Genomic DNA, 9,111 nt, shown 5'->3' with positions numbered 1-9,111 from the left:
CGCGGAGCCATCCCCCGGCAGCCCCCAGGGGACAGGAGCTGCGGCAGCAGCAGCACGGGCAGGAGGATGCTGCTGAAAGTTACGCCGCTCTGATGCGAGTTCCTGCTGCCGTGCTTCCCGGTGCCCTCTTTCTTTTCCAATCCTCTTTTCCACGGATACTCCACCTCGTTTCCTGCGGGCAAAAGTGGCTGTTGGTGCTGTCCTGCGTTTTGTCCCCTGGCAGGGTGTTTATCACAGCTGTTCCTCTTGGAGCTCTAATATGCAACTGCAGGTTCTCCTCGCTCTGCATCAGCGAATGCAGGCAGCTTTTCTAAGAGATGCCACAGCACAGCAAAACCCTTTTGATGCATTTCCAGTTTGCTTAAGAACAGTAATTCAGCTTGATCAAACTTTTTAAATGAGTAAAACTAATCTGGGAAACATAAAACTGAATAGAGAAGTGCTTGCACAACTGCCTTGAAAAATATGCAAAGTTCATATAATAAAATAATTAAATTGGCATGACAAGCCCCGAATTTACTGCCAAAATGAAAATTGGTTAAAGGTAGATAATAAACCACATTTAGCACATGAAGCCTTGGTCACACCCTTACCTCCAAATTTCACCTTGCACATTAACTGGAGTGGCGCTCTGACTTGTACGTCTGCATTAGGATGTATATACGGTCATTCTGCTTATTGCCGAGTTGGATAAATTGACAAAAACTGTGTCTTTAATTTGACTAGACAGGTTGACTCATCAGTAAAAGCTCCATGTGTAAGTTAGATGAATAGTGCTTTTATTAGTCTTGGTGCTTGACTACATAGTTTCCTTACAGAGTGTCTTAAGTCTGTGTAGGCCTGAGAAGGTCTCCTGAGGTCAGGTTAAAGCAAAATTTACCAAAATATAAAACTCCCAAGAAGAAACCAAGGAGAGGCTGTTTTGCTTGGGTTTGCGTTTAAGCAGCTGTATTATTAATGGAAAAAGTCTGATTCAGCATAACCAGGAAGGCCAACCCAACAGAAAACTCACCTTGTTTAAAGAAATAAAAGGGGGCCTGTTCTAAAATGCATTGACTGAAGGGCAGTCAGAGGCAGACTCATTGCAATGCTCACACACCTTACATCTTGCCTCTAAACAGCATGCAGTAAGGATGGGTCATCACAGATTAGGTGCTAAAGAGGAAGAGTTTTGCTTGATCTTAATTTACAGAAGACAAGAGTTACACAATATTCTGAGTTCAAAGAGGTCCACAAGGATTATCAAGTCCAGTTCTTAACTGAATGGCCTGTGTGAAGATCAGACTGACAACTTTGGTGGGTTAGCACCATGCTTTTCCTAGGTTAGGCTTTATTCTTTCATACTCTCACAGCTGTGGTATATCACATGTGTACTGTAAAGCAGAGAAGCAGGAAAAAATAGTTGTTTATTACCGGCTGCATTTACCCAGTGAACAAAATTTGATGTTAGAAATGCTCAGCTGAAAAATCTAGTGTTTGTGCCTGTGATAAAAGTCTGGTCTTGGTCTGTAAAAGGATAGGTAATCCTGTTTTCTGACTGAGACAGGTGATTTTTTTTTTGTGGGTGTAGATGTACTACACCCCAATATATGTATATACACCCACACCCTAATATGTGTATATTTGATTCTGTATAGATGCACTAAACTCCGATATGTTGAGGACTGCCCACATGGTTTCCAGTTTGATAGCTTGTGGCCTGCCTGCACACATGGAAGCTGCTAGTCCCAGTTCACTTTCTATTGTCAAGGCCGTTAAAAAAAGCATCAGGTTGCTGAGAATTCAATTTAAAGTAGATAAAATATCTCCTTTAGTGATTCTAAGGTACAGGGATTTCTTGCAGTCCTGCAAGATGCCAGAACTTTCTGCTATCTTGGCCTTGTCAAGGAGTTGCAATTTCTTAGGATTGGTGCTTTCTTTTAGATATGGTGCCAGTTTTAAGAGGTCTATTTGCACTTAAGTGGCAAAAGTAGACTGTAAGTACTACATAGTGGTCTCTACCAGTGACTTGTAGAAAAGGAAGGCAAATTATGTTTTCAGGGTCTCTTAAGACAGATACCCTGGCAAGCAGGTAAAACTGAATTGTGCTTCAATATGTGGAAGCTTGGGGCCTGTGTCCTCATTCCTTTTCTCAGACAAATTGAAAATTTTACATGGAACTATTAATACTTGAACATCTTTTAAAACAGATGTAAGAAGAAATAAGTGCTAGGTTTAAAAAGAAAAATCCCTAGTCAAAACAGAAAACCCAGTCCCAAAACCCTATTTCTATTTAGGTGCTCCATTCAAGTGCCCCACTCATTCAACAATAAAACTGGATTTCTGCACGCTTGTCCATTGCGTTTTATACTTACCCTTCCTGGCTTTTGAGAGAAAAGGATGTGTGAATGCCAGGGTAAACACCCAAATTTCTTCTGCTTGGCCTCTACTTCTAATTGGATGGCGAAATAGACTCCCTAGGCAATGTCATTCTCAAATCCTTTATGTTTGACTATGCTAGTAATTCACAAACATGTCCAACCTTCAGCAGGAAAAAGTTCAATAAAAAATGTTTGGTGGTTTTGTGATTTGTTTCCCCTCCCTCCCCAGCCCCTGTAAAGCATTTTAGGTCCCCGAAAGGTTTGTGCCATCTCAGCAGCAGTGATACATCAAAAATCATGACAAACAGTGGATTGTAACAGACTGAATTTAATTACTTGAGGATGTGTGTCCAGGTCTATAGACAATAATTGTAATTCAGTTTATTGTCTGAAATTTTAGGCTGTTAGTGTTTAGAAGCGTATTTAGAACGGTTCTAGTAATTGTCTTTTTCCCTCAGGCAAACAAAACACATTGTAAATAGCAATTGCAAGGAAAACAAACACAGTTTCACTTCTTTTCACTGAAATAGATTTGGCTGGGAGTTGTATGCTCTTTAAGCTGATGAGCTGCAGAAGTGTGGAAGTAATTTGCTCTTTCCCTACTGTAAATCTCATTTATGCTTTATTCAAGTGGACAAGTTTATAATTTCAAGGCGCACAAACAGTTTAACACTACAGTTTCATCTTTAATTTTTTTACCTTTTAATATTTAAGCAAATCACATTTTCCCATAAGCTGGTTATTTTCAGAATCTTGGTGCAAAGATAGAAAAACACGCGTTTCGAAACAAAACTTCCCCAATAGCCTCTATTAGTTGCCAAATGTAAACTCTTCCCCGACTGAGAAACTTTGCCGTTGGAGAAATGCTTTGTTTCCAGACTGCTTTTATGTTCTTGCAGAGCGATTCAGTGAGCAGTAAATAAGTGACTCTATTAAATCTAAGTGCTGGAGGGCTCTTTCTCCTCTCCAGATGTCTAATTTATCTACTGAGTGACCACTGTTGTCATTGCTGAGTATAATGTGCTTGTAAACTGTTTTCTTTCTCCTTTTACTTTCTCTTTATTCAAGTTGCACTAAAGTGCTGTAGAATTACAGAACAGACTGTCTGATAGGGCTGCTCAATATCTGAGAGCAGTCAGTGTCCATCCCACCTGCAACTGCATTGGTATTTTACCCTTTTATTTTATCCCAGATGTGATGCCCCTGAACTCTAGCAGGTTCTCACTTAGTGACATTAGTTGTTGGCTGGAGTTGATTGTCAGTGCATTGACTTACTATGGGATTTACTGGAATAGAGCAAAGGTCCATTCATCCCAGTGTCTTATTTGTAACAGTGGCTCAACTGGAACCCTCAGGAGAGGGAGAAGAGTGAAGGTGTGTCTGGTGAATAATCAATTCCAGGCTGAGGGAATGAGCAAGTAGTTAGAGGGTTATTAAGTTATGAACATATGTCTCTCCTATCAGTTTACACATGTGAGGTGTACTAATTTACTAAAAATCAATTGCAGACTTCTTAGAGAGACTCATGGACTTCCTATTTTGCTCTGCATTTTAGACAGTGGGATAAGAATGCTTGTGGAATACAAACAGATTTTGTTCTGTGCACAACTAGTTGCTTCTCTAAAAGAAAATTTGTTTTTTTAGGTGACATATAAAAAGGGTCTTATGACTTTGACACTAGTGGGCAACCCTGCAACAGGTCTCAGAAAAACCAAACCTCAGTAAAAAAATCAGAAGTATTCCAGGGAGATTTTCTCTGTCTGATGGGTAAAATAGAAGAAGCATGTAAGAACTTCCTTTAAATAAATCTATTCATTTATCAAAAACAAGCAATAGAAGACTGTTTTTCCTTCTACACATAGTGTGTGTATTTTCACATCTTAAACTTGTGTATGCTTTGGGTGGGTCTTCTGGAGTGGCCAATGCCCAAAGAATGCTGCTGTTGCCTTACCTGTAGATAGCTATTCTGGAAGAAAGCTGATGACACTGGGGATGGAGGAGAAAAACACTTATTTAAATTGCATATTAGAGTTATCTATAATTAATAATTAATTTGTAAGATAGATTTTCTGGAAGTTATTTTATATTGCAAGGGATTATTTAATTTTAAGTGGTAGTAGGTATGAGAGTTTTCGGTGAGAAGACTGTTGGTTCCATGTGAAAGTAAAGGTATAATTTGAGGAATTCTTTTTAGTATCATAGCTGATCACTCTTACTGTGTTCTGCTTTCTTTTAAGACTTTGAAATTTTTAAAAGTAACAGTTCTTGGTTCTTATCCCTTCCAGGTCACATAGCAGAGCAATTCTCATCTTGATAGGGATAACCACATGATTTTTCAGGTCTTTGACAAGAGTATGTGGTATAGTGGTTGTGCTAGCACAAAAAGGGAATGAATCTGGTCTCTGAAACAGTTTACAATGAACTTCTATCAGTTTTGCCCATGTGTTTGACAAGCATTACATTTTTGATCTCTTACTGGGATCTTTGACACTAGTTGCTGTTCTGAACGGCAACTTAAAACAGGAGGCTCTTCAAGGGTGAGGTTGGCTCATACAAGAACTATTTGCTCTTTAACAATCAAGATCATAAGTTGCAGGCTGGCAGAATGCAGCTACCTTGTTTGCTTGGGTTTTGGGCAAGGGTGTGAGCTTGATAGTGGCTCACTGGTGTGTACTATAGGGCTGGGTGTCACACTGGTAGTGTATTCCTCCTTTCTGTAAGAGTCTTGTTGAGGTGTGAGGGAGGAGTAGTCATGCAGGATGCTTTTGTTTGAGTGCTTTTATTTTCAGTATGAGTGGAGGGGCTGTAAAAATAAATTCTGTGCTTTTTTTCCCCATTTCTTATTTTAAGGCAGGTTGTCCTGCATACTATTAATAAGGAGAAAGTCTTGGAAAAAGCATAAAGTGTTTAAATCAGTGTTTATTTTGTCACTGTCTTCTATTAAATGTATACAGTTTACAGTGTTCATAGCCTTCAATCCTTTCTTCTGACCTAGTAGGTAAGTTGCTGTGGTTGGTGTTATGTTCTTTTCTTCCTGTTGGCCTCCAGTTCTTTGCTTGCAGTTATGAAACAGAGTGCTGAGACAGCAAGTTGGGAACAAAGTTCTGTGACTTGAATTAAAAGCAAATAAAATGAAGGAGAAGAAGTTATGCAGTAAGCTAAAAAGCATTAATAGCAACTGAATAGTGGTGTAAGTTGTGACCGGAAGCTGAAACCTAGAACTGTTTTGCTGCAAATCTACTTCAGGCATTAAAAACAATTTTTGGTTGTGTAATTTTCATGTGAACTTTAGTAGTTGAATATAAAATTGACCATTTTTTACTTTTGATTGAGAAATCTTATGGCCATTGGTTATAAATGTTATTTGAATAGAAACATTAATCCTGGCACAGAGCACCTTGTAAGCAGGATCTCTGTATTTAAATTGGGTTAAATGTATCTTTTGACAGTCGGTTTTATAGAGATGGTAGCCAGAGTACTTTAGTTTTGTTTTTTAATCCTACTTACGGATGCTGACAATAAATAGGAGTAGAGTTCACTGAGAAATTTTATTTCTGTCTAGGTAAAATAAACTCAGGAAGTATCTTTGAATACAGAGGTTCTTACTTTGCATTCTGCACTTTATAGATCCAGTTCTCCTCAATCAGTGTCTTCTATCAAGCTGTTGCTGTAAAAAACAGAAGTTGCGGCTGTAGGAGGCACAAGATTTTCTCCCTCAGCCCTGCTTGCCTTGTGGAGGGGAGGAGGAAGAGAACTGCTTGTGACAGAATGTTTCTTATTAACCAATGCCCAGAGGTTAAAATGTGCCATCTTTGCTTTGTCATGCTTTCCTTCCTTGCCCGTTCAGGTGGTTCTGGCTTCTGTTGCCTTTGCCTGCAGGGGCTGATGCAGTTTCATGCCAAAGGTCTCCTTCCTCCAGGATCTGGAGGTCTGAAAGAGAGTATTAATTCCCTTCAATTAGGTCCTTCATTAAGTTTTTCCCATTTTATAGTTGAGAATTTTTAATGGAACTGCTGTTTTGAAGAAGCTTCAAAAGGATTATTTAGTGGAGGACGTGATCCTGGGATTTCAGCTGCAGCAGCAAGTGATTTGTCCTCCCTGCAAATCTGAAGGGCTCTTGTAAGGTGTCATTTGTGCTCCCCTGGATGGAGCAAATGTATGGAGGTTGCCTGTGTGCTCTGTTGCCCATCATGGCTGGAAGGCTAGCATGGAAAGGGCAGAAAAGAACAGAAATAGCACTATTGATTTGTGTGCCTGTCTAATGAGATTGGTTATACCATAATAAAGTTTGTCACTAGTAGGCCATTAGTTAAGCTTTGTTTGAATGTTCATGTCAGTCACGGACATAATGACTAGGCCTGGCTTGTGACTGGGAATAGTTTTACAGAAATTATTTCTATTGTCTTGTTTAACATAAAACCAAGCAGCTAAATCTGGTATAGGAAAAAAGCAATAGAATGTGGATTACCAGTTTGTAATATATGGTAACCAAAATTTTGTACAGGAAGCTGCAGACAAACATGACACAGCAACCATGTACCTACAAACTAGGATAGGTGGGACTTGGAACAAATCTCCCCATGGAGAGGTAAAAGTAGCAAGGCTATGCTTTACATTGCAAGGGACTGGGGAAGGGCTTTGGTGCTTCCAAGTGTTTCACCTGATGTAGGAATTCAAATATTTAAATTAAGATGCTGATGGTTTCTACTGAGAGGCAGAGGATGAATTTGGGTTGATGCTAGAATGTTTTGAGGTACCATTGGGGGAGAAGAGTATCATACACAGTCACCAGCACTGCTTTTTAGAAAGGCTTGCAGTTATGAGAAATCTACCTTGCCCAACTGATATATTTAAGAAGTGTTATTTATTTTTGGTGTTGTATTCTCAAAACCTATGAAGTGCCTTGTGGGTTTGAAATTGCAACTGTGCAAACTCTCTGTGGATTGTGTTCTATATCTGTTCATCTTAAAAAAAAAATCAAAGCCTTGGATGAAGTATCAAGGATGATAGGGGAGGCCATCTAATGGGTGCTTTAAGAAATTGTCAAAATAAAATTAATAATTTTTATTACTATTCACCCTATGCAGCCTGCATAGATTGAGCTTCTATTTCAGTCACTCTGCCTTAACCTTTCTCCCCTCAGTAACAAATTTATACCTTTGCTTGAGAGGTAAATGATTGCTGTCAGGCATACTGATACTGAATCTCCTTGAATTTACATTTTAGAATTTTTTTTTTCCTAGAACAAAATTTCATGCTTCCAGAGAAATAAGAAAATTGTTGTGTAATTATGTGTTAGGTTATCATTATGACTAATTTTCTTGATTTTGTGACATGCAGCATGATAGTAGGAATTTTAAGGTTGCCTCAAAGGACTGTCAGTGTGGCACATTACAGGTAGCTCCAGGAGCTGGAACTGACAGGATCTCCTAGCCACAGGAAAGCTAAGGATTGGACCATTCTCACAAATAAGCTCATGGCATTTATGAGGATGATAAATTTGTATAGGAGGTATTAGGGAAAGACCTAAGAACCTGATCATCAGTTTTAATAGTGTAAGCAGATAGAAAATGAATGATAGAAGGATTCAAGAGAGGAAGCTGCTGCAAAACTGTCATGAAATTGATAATGCATTAATCCTGGTGCACTAATCCTTAAAAATACCCAAAAAACCAACCCATTGTCATCTGGAGAATTTGAGCTCCTTTAACCTTCACAGATTGCTTGTTTCCTAGCAGCCAGTGTAGAAAGAAATGTTGAAATATTCATAGTTTGCAAGCTAAGTGGTTTTGGCTAGTCTGACTAATTAGTTTAAAGTGACGAATATTACAGTATCTCATTTTATGTTTAATTAAGGTGACTTTAACAATCCAAAACTTTGGGTAATTTCAGTGATTAAAAATGCTATGGAGAAAGCTACATTTGTTTCTGTTAAAAACATGTCTCTAATTTTGTCTGAGAATTACTTGTGCATATTCCTTGGCATAGTTTATTTTAGGAGTTAATGAAAAATAACCCCTGCATTGCATGCAAAAGGAAACATGTTTTGGTCTTAAGCTTTGCTAATGTAATTTGTTGCCTAATTCTGGAAGCAAAAGTCCTGCCTTAGAAGAAGGAGGTCACGGGGCACTCTGGCTCCTTGCAGAGCACTGTGTACTTTCTGTTCAAATCAGTGTTTGTAATTTACTTGGATACTGTTAGTGGCTATTCCTGTGTGAAACATAATACTCTGAGCAGGACCTGGATTTGTTTACAATATAGAGGAAGCAGAGGAAGTGCTTTTTATATACATAACACATAACATAGAACTGAAGGAAAGAAAGCTCTTATGATCTGAAGACTTCTGGCTTTCAGCCAAAGATGTGGAAATACGTCAAGATGTAGTTTTCTGGTGTGGGAGTTCAGAAAGTGCATTAGTCAGTCCTAAGATATAAGTGAGACATAGAGTAATCACGAATTTTATCATGCTTGTTTATGCTTAGTTTTTACCTACTTTGTTTGAGTAGCAGCTGTTACCCATTTCTGGCTTAGAAAAATTTTTACCCCTCAAAAAACAAAGTCTAATATTAAAACTAAATCACTGTTCTGCTTCTTCTTATCCCTCTTATCATTAGAAGTGATTTGAAAATTTGAAAACACCTTTGGTTCAATGTAACTTTGCTTAAATAGATGCAGTCTTGAGTCTTCTGTTAGTATTTTAGATTAATCTGTTTTATTAATGAATTGTATTTATCTTTATTGGAACAGAGTA

General features: G+C 38.4%; 1 protein-coding gene across 1 annotated transcript in view; it reads left to right on the top strand.

The window, feature by feature from the left end:
* The window catches only part of ME1 (malic enzyme 1), a 152,878-nt gene that overhangs the window by 406 nt on the left and 143,361 nt on the right, over positions 1 to 9,111 (top strand). The window lies entirely within an intron of this gene.

This window comes from Lonchura striata, chromosome 3 (assembly GCF_050655825.1).
Source record: "Lonchura striata isolate lonStrDom1 chromosome 3, ASM5065582v1, whole genome shotgun sequence".
NCBI classification, from domain to species: domain Eukaryota; kingdom Metazoa; phylum Chordata; class Aves; order Passeriformes; family Estrildidae; genus Lonchura; species Lonchura striata.
The sequence above is the reverse complement of the archived record's forward strand: the minus strand, read 5'-3'. Positions and strand labels throughout refer to the sequence as shown.